The 14992-nt window shown below is 32.4% G+C and overlaps 1 long non-coding RNA gene across 3 annotated transcripts; it reads right to left on the reverse strand.

Moving 5' to 3' along the window:
• Positions 1-6366: 6366 nt before the first annotated feature.
• Positions 6367-13340, reverse strand: LOC126896290 (uncharacterized). Of its 3 annotated transcripts, none has more exons than XR_007701820.1 (3): positions 12585-13340; positions 9260-9433; positions 6367-6621 (listed from the first exon to the last, which is right to left on the reverse strand). It is a non-coding gene; the product is annotated as an uncharacterized LOC126896290 (long non-coding RNA). The 3 variants fall into 3 exon arrangements; XR_007701818.1 differs by having other exon boundaries at positions 9685-13340; XR_007701819.1 differs by having other exon boundaries at positions 9906-13336.
• Between the last annotated feature and the right edge of the window lie 1652 nt (positions 13341-14992).

Below are 14992 nucleotides of genomic sequence, written 5' to 3' on the forward strand. Positions count from 1 at the left end.
TACATTACCTACGCAAAAAAAAAGTAACCCACGGTACGTTATATACTTAAAATCTCAGGTGAACGTTTTTGCACTGGTCATGGGAAATGATGATGTATAAAAGGAAATTAGTTTATTATGACGTCGATAAAAAAAGATAAATTCTCACAAGTGGACATCAACTGGTAAAATTGATCTAATGCTTCAAAAATCATCCATTTAAAATAGTTAATAATTCATTTCAATCGTACATATATCACTATCAATTTATAAATATAATTTGAGTATGTTCTTTAATTTTTATTCAATTTACTCCGTATTTTTGAGATAAAGTTTTTTTTAAGAATTGACAATTTTCGAAGGTTTTCACGTCAAAACAATTATTAATAAATGTTTGAATTGGTAATTTTAAGATACTATTTCTAGTAAAATATTACAAAAAAGAAAATTACTGTTTTAATATAATGAGAAACATTAATGCCAGCCAAGAGTTATTATTTATAAGTCACAACGCTACACAGTTGTGGGTTCGCATTTTATGTCTATTCATGACGTAACACCCTCATAAGTCATAACACATCATACAAGTTATCCAGTTTCCCGGTTTTTATGGTACTTTCAGTGGTCAGTTTATACAGAAAAAAAACCCTATTTGGTTATTTATTATCATTCTCTGAATAATACTCGGTACAAATCAGAAAAAAAATCACAAATGTTTTCAGTTTGTTTGTCTAACGAATTGGTCGACTACCGATTTATTCCACTCGCCGGGTACCGTAAATGCCAAAAAATCACAAATACTTTGGTCAAAACGATGGCGTTTGGCAAAAACGAAAAAAAGAAATATTGATCATAGTTATAACTAGTTTTTTTTTTTTACACTCATTATAAAAAGGAGGAGTATTCAATTTAACAATATTATAGTAAAGCAAACTCATTTTTTACTTAATTCTATGAATTTATTTTATTTTTAAATAGTAAAATACAAATTTAGTTTGTTGTAAACACTTCAAAATATAACAAACTAAAATTGAAATGATATAAATTAGTTATGTTTTAAACATGGAAGTATATATTTAAAAAGTTTTTAGGAAAGAGTGACTTTTAGATAATTGTGTGTATAAGCATACTCGTACAATAAAAATAAATGTTGTTGTCAATTAAACATTTTGTAATAGTTATTAAGTACTAAAAATAATTTTAGAACTACTAATAGTAACTAATTTATTAAGTACTAATTTAATATATTTGAGCAAATTTCGAGTTTCAACGTTATATAATGAATTAATCTTTCAATTTTTATGTTAAATTATGTTAGTTGTTATAATTTTTTTTTTTTACACTCCTAACTGCTATGATATAATTTACAAGTGTCAGCAAGTTGACCGTGAGTTAAGAGAATTTTTATATTGCACTTGGAAATCGACTATATTTTTACATTTGATTTTATTGACCAGTTCAACGATTTCAACAACTTCTTCAAAGTTCATTAACTTGTTAATACAAACATTAACAAAATTCAAGAACCAATTTTAACTACAACTCGGTGTCAATTAAATTCCATTAAAGAGAGCTCTTTTAGTGAACTATCCCAATTAAATTCTAGGCATTGATAATTAAAACATTTAAAAAACCCAACCTACAATGTATTATGAACCCGAAATATTGCTAATTTGAACTGTGAATTATACCTTACATCAAGAAGTCGACCAGTGGCTAAATAATTTTCTAAACGAATATTTCCATCTGTTTCGTTTGCTTACGTCAAATTATTTATTCAACTTTTAATGATCTATCGTGTAAAATTCAACTGAAACTCAAACTTGAGTGTACTTTCCTCGGCTGAATAACGAACGTATGATTTATTACAGATTACACCCAGAGAAAAACCTCGATCTATATAATAAATTCATTGTTCAATTTGATAAATATATCATTACTATTGAATCAATGATATATTTATCAATATGATATTTTTTTTTCTTGTCTTGAACAATAATTATTTATAAGAATAGTTATTTTGTTCGTATTAATAAAACATTATCATAAACCCTTGATAAAATTTCTCTTTCAAAATTGAATGAGGTTTTTCTTAGGGTGTAGTAATTCACGTTTGATTTTCACTCGATAGATTTTTGGCGTTCATAATATATTATTACAAGTTAAGTTCCATTTGAATATATCTGAGTCTAACGTTGCCGGTGTGTTATACAAATAACGACTGTTTTCCAGTCAAATTCGACTCGTTTAAACCCTTAAATATGGAAGTATCTTCTTTAAGTCGCAGTTTGTAAAACAAGTATTTAAACCACGTATCAATCAAATGAGATTATTCGGCGAAGCCTCAAAAGAAAAAACTAGAATATTTCTCATCGTCAAAGATACGGTCGACTGTGGGGAGTATTGTCTCGGATTTCCATATTTATTCACGAATGACTTGCTGTTGTCAATCTCACGGGTATATCACACATGACTGTCCACTGACAAAGAATAAACGTATCCCTATGGTAAACGATTCTTTTTAATAACATAAGAATTTACACATCGGAGAGTAATCAGTTTCAAATTAATTTCATTAAATGTATTTATTACTGTTTGTTGTACGAAACAAATAGACAGCCATTCGTTTTGGCGAAAATCTCGAAACGAACGCAATGGCATTAAAAAAAAAAAAAAGCCGAATTAGAAATGCATTGTTACTGTAATTGAAATAACACTCAAACGAATTACAAGAAAACTGACGTGTTCTTTGTATCTAGAAACAAATGAAAATCTCCAAGAATCAATCAAACCATAAATAACCAGCTGTAATGCTAACAGAACGCGTTATCTTCTTTTCCGCGGATTTGTTCGGTTCTAATGATGGCGCCAAGTAAACGCAACGATTGTAACACAATAACGGAATATCAAAAAACAGCTGTTCTAATGGGGCCACGGCGGGTGTGTTCCGTCATCGCGCGGTTATTAAATAACACCCGAGTGCAGCTTATTGACCCACAGACCCATTCGGAAAAAGTCGGTTACGACAACAGCAAAACAGGCACTGGGATTGTGGCGTCGGTGCGAAAAACCAACCGACCCGGTAAAAGCGGGTCAGCGACAATCGAGCAGTGGGAGCGAAATGTAGTAACGCCAACGTACATCCATCGTTCAATGTCTTATAAGGAAACTCATCTGAGCAGGAAACGGCTCGGTATTATGTCACTGCCGTGGTGGCGGTAAAGCGCAGTGTTGAGTTTCGGCAGAGAGCACGTTTACCAATACACACCGCATTGTAATGCAAAATTCGAGTGGCGGAACGCGGAACGACCGGTTTGTGGGAGTTGCCGTGTTCTAGTATGGGTAACAACGATAATGTTATTATACGCGAACAGAAGACCGCCGCGATAGTTGCGTCATCGCGATAATATAATCATTTATCTATGCCGCCGGGAGAGACGGTGCGGTAAGTCGCCTACCAGTTACAAAGCGTATATTCCGGCACGGTAATTATGGAACCGCGATTACAAGCACCGAGACCGTCGCTTTTATTACCTCCACCATCCGTTGTAGATAACGCCCATCGACCTTAACCCGGTGAATTTCGCACGGGCCTTCCGCCCGTTACAGCGCTTTACGCGGACGACTTGCACAACCGCAGTCGCATCATCGCGTAACTCCTCTCCGCGAATGCGGTCGCTCGTGTTGGCCATCTGGAAATCCGTCGGACAACGCCAATCATTTGGTGTCCCGGACAACGGTAATGGCCGTCTTGGCGGTGGATCGCGTCTCCAGATTATTTGAACGACCGAATTTCAAAAGCGCGCCCATTAGAGTTACTATTATCGTTAAAAAACTAGTTCATATTTTCGTCCATCGGCTTAAACACTCATTCGTCGCGTGTGAGGCAATAGCCGGCCACCAACAATTCTACATTCGACCTGACCCAAACTTGTCCGGTCCTGAGCCAACGACAAGTTTCAAACAACATTCATATAACATCAGAAATAGCGTTTTGATTTCGCAACAGATATTCTTTAAATCATAGGCGGATAGGTTTTCTAGATAAAATTTCAATTAAATGACTGCGGTGTGTAAATATTGTATCATTTTTAGTTTTTTTTATACGTTTTTGACGTACAATTACGTTAAAAATATTTTTAAATAATTATACCGTTACAATTACCCCCACGCTATGTCAAAAATTATTTTTAACATTATTTAAACAAATTTAGTATTAATATGAAAAACACATTGTTTTTCTTAGAAAATTAAAATATAGAGATGTTTAAAATGTAATTGTTTGTCACATTGCGGCAAATTCTATAAAATATTACTTAAGTAATAAAAGTGTGTTATCTACAATTAAATTTTAATTGTATATACGTGTAATATTATAGAAATAAGTTATTTAAAGCTTAGTCGATGTCATATTGTTAATATTAGATTATTAAATGGAATTTAAATCCAAATGAAAATTTGTTAAAATTATGATCTTCTGAGACAGAATTTAAAGGTCAATTACTTTTTAATATCTCAAAAAAAAAATTCTCGTCCTTGATTTGACCTACTCAATCAAATTTTAATTATTTATATTACTTTAGACGATAAGTGATTTTTATAAAATATTATCAATGCAATTAAAAATGCATATCCGTAACCGCTCATATCTCTACGAATGCGCAATGAAGAANTTACTTTAATTGTTATCAATGCAATTAAAAATGCATATCCGTAACCGCTCATATCTCTACGAATGCGCAATGAAGAAAAATTTTAATTCTCCGAGAGAATGAAAGCAAATGTATTGTAAAAAAATTATTGCAATACTAATGAACGCTTTAAGGCGATTTTTAAAAACACAGAATTAACCATTTAACATTTAAGTAGTTATTAAAATTATTTTGAACACATCGACCAAGTCATAGAAATTTTTTTTTTGCTAGTAATAACTTAGATAAGAGAATCATACAACCAACAAAAACACATACAACTATTTTTATTATTAAATAACATTCATATACTTTTCCCCGTCTTAAATAGGCAAGGAGTATTTTAAACTTTAGATAAATGTTTGAAGCCTCAGATAAAAATAAATTAAATTATCATATTGTTTTAAATGGTGTATATATTTTACTAGATTGTTTAAATAAATTATTTATTTATTATTCTTGATTCATGCAAAACATGATAAATTATTTTTAATTAATTAAATGCATCAACTGTGTTTTTTCTCATGTTACCCAACCATGTAAGATAAAATTTAATGCTGAAAAAAATTTACAATATGAAGTTTTAGACTTTTCGATAATCCAATTGTACGATAAAATAATAATAATAATAACAAGTAGTTTCCTTAAGTTCAAATATCTTTCGAGAGGCCATTTGTGGGTTATTTAAGTTGCCCTGGAAATACAATTATTTTAAATTAACCTATCAACTCTGTAAGCCTGAAACATTTATTCTAGTTAGCAAAACTACTTCAATGTAATTATTACATTATTACTAAGCAAAACTGTAAAAATAAATGAAACCGTTTACCAAAAAAGTAAACACTACAGCGAAGAACAAAATTATTTCAGGAAATGATATTATTAAATTCTCAATATGAAAAACAATAAACATTAAATGTCGGTAACTTACAAAAATCAATAATAACATAAATTAATCTCGATAGTTTTTAAATGCACAACAACCTATAGATCGTAAAAAAAAAAAAAATTCTTATGACCGATAAGCTGATTAATTGATTTAATTATGTCTGGAAAACGACGTTAAAAAAAGTGATATCTAGGCAGATGTTGTTCTTTCCATACTTTTTTAAGATCGATATTTTTTTGTACCAATTATATAAAAGTTGATAATTATTCTATTGACACAATCGTGTACAGCCAATGTCCATTTAGAGTGTTTATTGGCCGTATGTTCGTTTATTGTCGTTAACGTAGTTGGATTTTATATTTTTTGTCAGTTGATTAGAGCGAATTTACTGTCATATCGCGATTTCGAAAGACTGCCAGCGTAGACGAAATGTTTTACAATATCTTAGTTACATATTTTAAACTAAGCATTTCTGAGAAAAACACCAGTACGTGTTAATGACATCTAATTTAACAATACCAGCAAGAGTTCTCTTCCACGAGAAGCAAAATAAGCGATTTCGCATTTCTCTCTACGCGATTAATCTAAAAATATATGTATACATACTATCCGAGTCGTATTCGCAATGCAAGGGATATAGAGACTACAGTGGTACTAAAGGCGCGTTGAATTGTTGATTACAAATAAAAAGGCTAAATTTGGAAAATGGATTACATAATGTGTACTGTTTGAGCCAATACAAACAATTAACCACGAATTATTAATATTTGTTGATATAACATTTTAAGTATTGAAAAACAAGTGTTGTACGCATAAAGAGCAAATAGAAGGATTAAATGGTACTTGAAATGTAAAATGTATGAAAATCTATCTAGAAAACAAACAAACGAAATTGTAAATATTAAATTTATTAATCATTTCGAAGAATTAAGTCAATCGGTTGTTTTATGTGTGGTCTATTGTAGTTATTGTCAATCGTTATTCGCTTAATTGCTTTCCTGGAATTTAATTTTCCTTTTTGTGCGATTTCTCGATAGAATTAACTCTAATGACTTCTGTTTTCTGAAAAAAAAAGTAATATGTTAATAAAAGAAAAAAATGTCAACACCGGAAATATGACTCGGTCGCTCCCGATGTTTACATTGAATGAATCAAAAGATAAATAAAAGATCTTATTTATTGAGACACTTTTAGTGTAAGTCAACTTGTTACTGATGATTCAGAGAAAAAAAAATAATATAATTAAATTTATCTGACACGCTAAAGGAATGCGATATATCAATGAAACAGGCTCTACAATCAAATAAAGAGGTAGTTTGCACAGCCCAATCTACGATTCTTTAAATTAATTTTTCTCTTCGGCGAATCTATCCTCGTGACAATAATGTTATCCTACGACAATAACAAAATTGTGTGTGTGTGTGTGTTTTTCAATAGCGTAACGTCCTTCCTTGTTATTTTTTGAGTTTACAAATAATATTCACATTTAAAAATTGGCGGTTTTACCAAGAGCTTCTTAAAATTGTATTTGTTTTACGGGAAATTTCCATGATCAATCGCATTCACCCATTTGATTTAATTAAAATGGAAATACCAAGATACTGTAAATATTTTAATTTCCTATAAACTGCTACAGGGAAATTTGAATATTAACAACATGTATGATGAAATCCAATAGTATTTAATTGTACAGCAAACTAGACTGTATAGGAATAAAAATTGCTAGAGTGGCACGTGTTGTTATTTAAATATTTTTGGTGAAAACTCGCGATAAATACTACAATATAGTACATGGGAAAATAAAATAAATGTTCTAATAAATCATTACTATTTATAATAACAGGCGCACAATGACTCTGGTAGGCTCTTTTATAAACTTTTAACTTCCACGTGCAGTGTACACAAAAAAAAAATATTAATTGCCGAGTATTTTAATGATGAAAAACATTTAAAAATTACGCATTTTTTAATACTGTCTATGAAATTGGGTCAATATCGAGATTATTTAAATTACATGTCATTCAACAAAATGATTACACTAGGTAGTTTTTTATATACCAGGAAAAACTATTAACAACAATCGATCAAAATTTGTCGTAAGTTATGTCCCTACTAAAAAACAAAACAAGTATAGAACTAAAACTAGTCCAGTGCAAAGCAGTGAATGATCGACAAATACAATATTATAAAAATAATTATTAAAGTATAAATAAATTACATAAAATATATTATGTTCACTAAATCTAATGATTGTTTAGCTAACAGTTGTATCATTTTTTTCGATGCGGAATTTGTTTAGTTTTCTTTTGTTTAGATAAAATCGCGCTCTTTAGCAAATACTGCATTCATGTAAAAAATGCCAATGCAAAAAAAAAAACGTCGATTGCCTTTTTTTTTTAATTAAGAAAACATTTTATGATAATTTAGTAACGCATTATCAATTTAATATTTAATCAGACAATTTTTAATTAACCTTATTCATAACTATGGTTACCAGTGTGTCGAGAAATAACGATTAGAAAAAAAAACATTAGCTTCTTCGGGAAACTTAATCTGTAGTATATTCACACTTTTTTTTTAGTAATCCAACATTTTTTTTATTAAAAACACAGGAAAATGTTTAGGAATCTTACAGGACACGTCCAAATACTTCCTTTACCGTGCGCACCTGATTTCAATGCTGTGAAAGATTCTACTGCACAAACGTACCAACGGTGATTTACCTTTATTTCTTTGAGTTTAGCGACTAAACCCCCTTACGATTTATGTGTATGAATACCCACCCACAGTAGAAAAAAATAATGACAAGAAAAAAACGGTTTCAATAATATTTTATGCGTTTTGTATTCTATTATTATATTTCTGTAAGGGCAACGTTGAGATCGTAAATAATATTAGTCGACGTTGGTGAGAAAAAACAAGTTAGCTAAAAACTCATAACACGGAAATATTTTTATTAACGTGTAAAAAAATATAATAAAAAACCTTAATTGGAAACACGGGCTAGTTTTTGGCAGATTAAAGAGAAAAAAACGGGAACGCAATTCTTCAGTCACAAAATTTTTCTTTTTTTTTAAATTAACGCAATTTACCTGGATAATACAAATTTACAATTTTAAACATTTCGTTTTTCGTGTGATTAGCCCATCGCCCAGTATTAGGTCATACATATCGCAGATTATCGATATTTTACATAGTTAACCAAGTCTTTATAAAAGACCTATGACGATCAACGGGTAACGCAGAATAATAATTCTAATAGTTGTTGAATAAAAACATATTCTTAATATCTACAAAAGTGACTAATAGACAAACAACCAAAACCAATGTATTATGTGAAAATTGATTATTTTCACTAAAATCGATTCAAGCGAAAAACCTGCACGTGGAGCAGTAAAAGGTTATTTTTATCATAATTTGAATTTTTAAATTAAAATTTTGTACGGCACATACAAATCAATTTTACCAACTTTCTTACACAAAGTAATATTAATCGAAATGAATTATTCTTATAATACATGCTATTTGAATGTACAGGCCTCATGAGCATTTTCAACATTTCCCACTAGTTTATGAACCAATATAATAAATTATTATTTAAAAAATAACAGCAAAAAGTAAAAGCCGTGTAATGTTTTGGTAGTGTAAAACGACTTGGATTTGTCAGGGCGTATCGGATGCGAGCAACACTTATATTTACCATTTCTGTTTTATGAACTTGTATAATGTTTGTATAAAAGACGGTCAAAAGGAAGAAGTGTCTGTGAATGACACAAAAATCCACCTGCTCACATTATTTTCTGCTTGACACTTCATACGCTACATCACAGTTTGTAAATGTCATCGTCGGCGGTTTGTGCTCCCAATTGAAATTCTGCGAAAAAACATTGGCAATGTGTCAGTGCGAAATTGCTAACCATAATATACAAACATAATAGTGTGTACGTATGATAAGAAAGAAAGAGACGGTAAAAACAGGAATTTTCGACAACGTATCAAACACCTACGCATCAATATATATATGTATTATTTTATATATAATAAATAAAAATGCATACAATGTATAAATGTGTACATAAATACTATCGTGTATGTATATACGTGTACAACGCGAAAGGGACTCACAAATGGACGGCAGCAAGATTTTTTTTATCCGCACACGGTTCTTTTCTTTCGATAAGAATCTTAAAAGTGATCCATTATTGTTCTTTTGTGACTGTCCCGCGTATAAATTCGATAACGGTTTGGAAAATAATGTATTGTGCGAGGGTGGAGGTGACTACGGTTGATGACGGATCCTAACCATAGACACTGTTTCCACCGCGACCATATAGTAATCATTGTACCTGAATCCCTCTGCACTCTTCTCCACAATGGTCCGTAATATTGTATTTTATGTTATTCGTTTCAGGCTTAGTCTTTGAAATATTTGCCCCGGAATACAATAACAAAAAATATTGTTCATATTATTTTTTGTGAAGACGTGTGAAACTAGTATAATAGTACCTAAATTGCTGATATTTAAATTTATTTTCAACTATAATGATATCTGTTTATTTAACTAATGGATTTTTAATGTTACAATATGTTGTAGTAGTGATCAATTATTACTGCGTTTATTTGAAATTTCGCTAGTAAATAAAACAAACAGTTCAGCAATTAGAGCTTAGGGAAAGTCTTGCAGTAATTGCGAACATGCTCGAGAGACATTTGGCAATTTACTTAAAAATCGCACGATACTATCCAAGTCAGGTCAATAGCAAATTGTAAATGGATACCCGTCCACACACTTAAGAGGCGTTAGCTAATTAGTTTATTAATCATTTTATTCAATGTCGTTATAAACAGATTCGGTGCTTTTAAAGAACAAAAGAAAATTTATACTCCATTCACCGCAATATATAACTCTACTTGTTAAACGCCGCAATATAGCCCTCAACATTTATATCAAAACCTAATTGGAGTTATCTTTTGCTGTTTCTTAGGTAATTTGTAAAAACCAATACGACTTGAAATTGTCTACGTCGAAAGTGTTTTTCAATAATTCTCGATTTCCTTTTACTGTTCTAAAAATACCAGTGAAGGCTGAATTAAAAATAAAAAAATAAATAATCAAATGTTAATAATATTACTAACGTGGGCAATATTAATAACGTGCAAAAGACATAATATAATTTTAATTTATTATTTCATCGTTTTTCTCTTTGTATAATTTTTAACCATGCATATATTAAAATTGGGTTTAAATTTAGCTTTTTTCTTAATGAGAACCAGATTTATTTTGTATTCAATAGTCGAAATAGGGAAAACTATCAAAAAGAACTTAACTGGTATATTTAAGCTGACCAAACGTCTTTTTTTTTATCACGATAACTTTTCCCTACCTCTTCGACGTGGTTTTTACGTGAAAATGATTTAGGGAGTTAAAATTTGTCTATAGAAGACTTTTGTGTCACCAGAGTTGGGAGCAAGTCTTCAGTAATTTGTATTTTTAGTGTACTTAGTAAATACAGTGATTTATACGAATGATTTCGCCTTTACCATTTACTCTTTGCATAATTTTTCTCCGGTAAAATATTATTTTAACATTCAACTATAATTATTGTGCTACGGTGTACTGTGGTTACTGTTCAAATTTTATAGGAATCTGTGGAATAATAAAATGCAAACTAGTATCATTCGAATTATTAAAATTTGGTCGAAAAGCTATTGATGAACTTAAAATATGCACGTTTTGTGTGCGTGCAATGCTGTACAGCGTATTATTCAATCGCCATCGAACTTTCGGCAGAATAGAATATTTAAGGAAATGTTTTTTTTGAAAATTTATTGTTTTAAATTAAAAATTTATCGATAAACTGCGACTGTGTGGAAAGTACGTAGATTAACACGAAGATGGCAAAAATAGATAAACTTTTAGCAATATACCAAGTTGGAGATTTCAAAAACATCATGACGATATTCGTATGATTGGCTACACGTGCACAAGAATTGGTATATTTGTATGTATTTGTTATTGAAACTAGGTTGATATGTTTAAGCGCGCGTGTGTATCTATGGTTTTTTTTAACGGAAACGTGCCTCCGTTCAATTTTTGTGTTCTACTCTTTACAACCGACACCTGTATTGTAATTGAAATTTCCAAGTCGGTTTCCGTACTTTTTCAGATGTACATATCACATTTTCATTACAATACATCTGTGACCTACTCGTCGCTATATACATGTTTATTGTTTCCATTCATTTTGCAAATGTATACATTATTGTTTCCCTCGGTCGGCAACTTTTTTGTCTCTAAAAGAACTCGAGTCGCCAACATGTGGCGTACATCTCTCATGGACGTTCATGTCATTTCGGCGCGTTTCCAATTTCAAAAATCAAAAAATATACGATAACAATAATAATATAAGGTCATTAAACTCGCTTATAAAAAAAAAACTCACAATGTGTTATTAGCTGTTGATGCTTTAGCCATTATTTATCAGTATTGCACCTGTTATGAGTTTGCGATACTAAATTTGTTACTATTAATTAAAAGCAACTAAATTTCCGAATAAAAACAGTGATAAAAATTTCGTTCAAGTCAAAATATGTATACAGAATTTACTTTTTACAACGTAAAACTCAAGTCTTTACGCGTATTTGAATAACCGCGAGTACATTTAGGTTCGATTAAGTCAATTTGTTCATTTAATTTGACAGTATGCGACTACAGAAATGTATTAAATTTAGCTTATTGTCGCCCTAAAAAATTCTGAAATAAAATACGTCAATTTTCTTCTCGTAACAATGTTTGAAGAACATAATAATCAAGTGCAAATTTCAACAGAGAATTTTGTTTAAAATACGATCTATCGTCATCTGGGATATGATTTTCATTGCACTAAAAATTTTTAATAAAAAAACCTGTAAAATTACTATAATTGAATATGATCGTACGTGACACAAGTATGATGCATAAGTATAGACAACACACAATTAAAGAGATCTTTATTGTTCATTAAATCTGCTGAAATTGATCTTACGTTGGCGAAACAACGCAATTTACTTCAAGTCCTAATATCCTCTACCGTAGTCCTCTTGACGTTTCACTGTCTCGATTAGCAGGTTTGAAGTTGCCCATTTTAAGGTTCTCGTTAGACATTAAAGTTGGTTAAATAACTTGGTGTTTGCCCGGTAGTTATCTATTCTCAATGGGATCTACCTTTTATCAAATATATTCTAGTTCTTTGATGAGCTGTCGGAAGAGTGTAGATTTGGATCTCTAGCAACTGTTAAGTAAAATACTCGGGGTGGCTAATTGTCATATGCCGATGTCGCAACACTGAGATGGTGTTTCCATTGGCTACCAAAACGGTAATTCTCACACGGTCATTGAGGTGGTAATCGTACGCGGGCAAATTATTTAATTGCTATTGCGCAGTCCAACGAGATAACAAGTGGTATTCGTTTACGGTGCATTTATAGACGTCTGTACGGTGTGTACCACAACGTTGTTCGCGGCGCACAATACTATGATACGGTTCGTGTTGTGGCCGTACGGAACGCCAGGAGGTCTTATCGTCTGGTCGTGATTACTTGGCGATATCGAAACGGAAACCGACGTGACGCCAATGCGTTTTGAAGCGCGGCATCGTTGTTGCATGTAACCGGTCGACAGTAGTACTACACCATCGTCATAAATTATTCAGATTGCCGCCGAGGAAAAAAAATAGTTGAGAATTGTTTTTTGTTTCGGACTGTCCACTGGCAATCTGAATTTCAAACGTAATAATACACGATTGGAGTGTATTGACACGTTGTTGCTCAGATGTTGAATTATATTAAATCGGGTACGGCGTTAGTGCGCATGCCAATTTGAATTTGTATTTCAAGGAAACATCGTTTCCCTCGGTAATATCTATCGACGCCGCTGCCATTGGGACAAAGAGGAAACCGGCGTACAGGTGCCAGGTGTATTCACGGGGGTACTCTTTTAGGTTTAAATCTCTCGACAACCGGTTTCCAATAAAGTAGAATTCATTGGTTGGTCGTAACTGTCGTTTTCCTCGCACTTAGTATTCATGAAAAACAACGTACCCCGGCGCGTAATCAATCTCGACCGCCGTTTACAAGTCTTACGCCGACTATCCTTATCATATTACGGGCATTTTACTTGGTTGTAATGCACAGCACCGTTAAGGCAATACGCGCGCGTTACGTGAACGCAGGTCCAGTGGCAGTACACTATTTGTATTGTGCGAATTGTTGTGGCGATTTTACGCCCGGAAGTAAACATAATAATATTGTAATATGTTATTTATGCAAATATCACGCAACGCGTTTGAGACACGCGTAATTGCAGAGATGATAATAATATCGCTAAAAATAATATTACGATATTGTTGTGTAAAAACGAATACCTTGAGCCGTTGTGCGAGCGTGTGGAAACACAACGCCGGCCGGAAAAACATGTGATACGCGCGGTGGAAACAAAACTTCGAGTTCCTCTTGGAATATTATTTACAATTCTAATATCACAAACGGAATAGCTATTGTGTTTAGTCCAATTCGCGTGTCCAAGGCTGAGCGTTAATGAGTTTTTACCAAGTCAAAATCGAATTTATTTAACGACGTAATATTTCAACGTTAATGTGTTGATGTAATGCAAACGCCGTCCGTCAACAAAAGTAAAAATTACACGTCCCCTGGGCTTGGACGCGGCAATGGAACGTTTCGTATTGCAACAATGGGCATTAGCATTATAGTTACAGAACAGCGAGTTAATTTCCCGTTAAAACCCATTAGCGGCTGGTTTATTGACTAAATTTACGAGTACACACGAATGTGCCGTAAATAAGTAGTGGCGAACGAGTGAAGAGGATTATCCGAAGGAGATCTCGCAAAGTTTCCGAAACCGGATGACGTTGACCAGCGTGCAAATATTACCACCACGTCGAGTGTAAAGAATGCGTGAGCGTCAAATCTGGGCTGGGTTTCCTATTCGAGGCGGCGGCGGCGATTGTATCCGGCGAATTTAACGTGTGACGTGCGATGTCGGGTGTATGTAATATATACCCGACGTCACACGAATACGTCCAATACCCGTACACGTCAAGTGTTTATCATTTCAGAAATTCGAAATTGATAACAATTCGGAGTGTGTCAAACAACTGATTGTCAACAATTAACGTCAGATTTCAACGCGTTTACACGGACGAGAACGTGTAAAACACAATTATCGTTACACGCGTTCAGTAATACTCGGGTCGTAATGAAGATGATACATATTGATTAGTATTGACGAATAGACAGAGTTCGAATAGATTAGATAGACGATCGTTTGATTATTACAACAGTTGAAAAGGACAAGAGTAATAATAGCAGTAGTAAGAGTAGTAGTAGTAGTTAGAATACGTCGTTCGAACAGACAACTGCAGTGTGCCTAGGAAAT

The sequence above is a fragment of the Daktulosphaira vitifoliae genome, unplaced genomic scaffold (assembly GCF_025091365.1).
Source record: "Daktulosphaira vitifoliae isolate Bord-2020 unplaced genomic scaffold, ASM2509136v1 Scaffold_1, whole genome shotgun sequence".
NCBI classification, from domain to species: Eukaryota; Metazoa; Arthropoda; class Insecta; order Hemiptera; family Phylloxeridae; genus Daktulosphaira; species Daktulosphaira vitifoliae.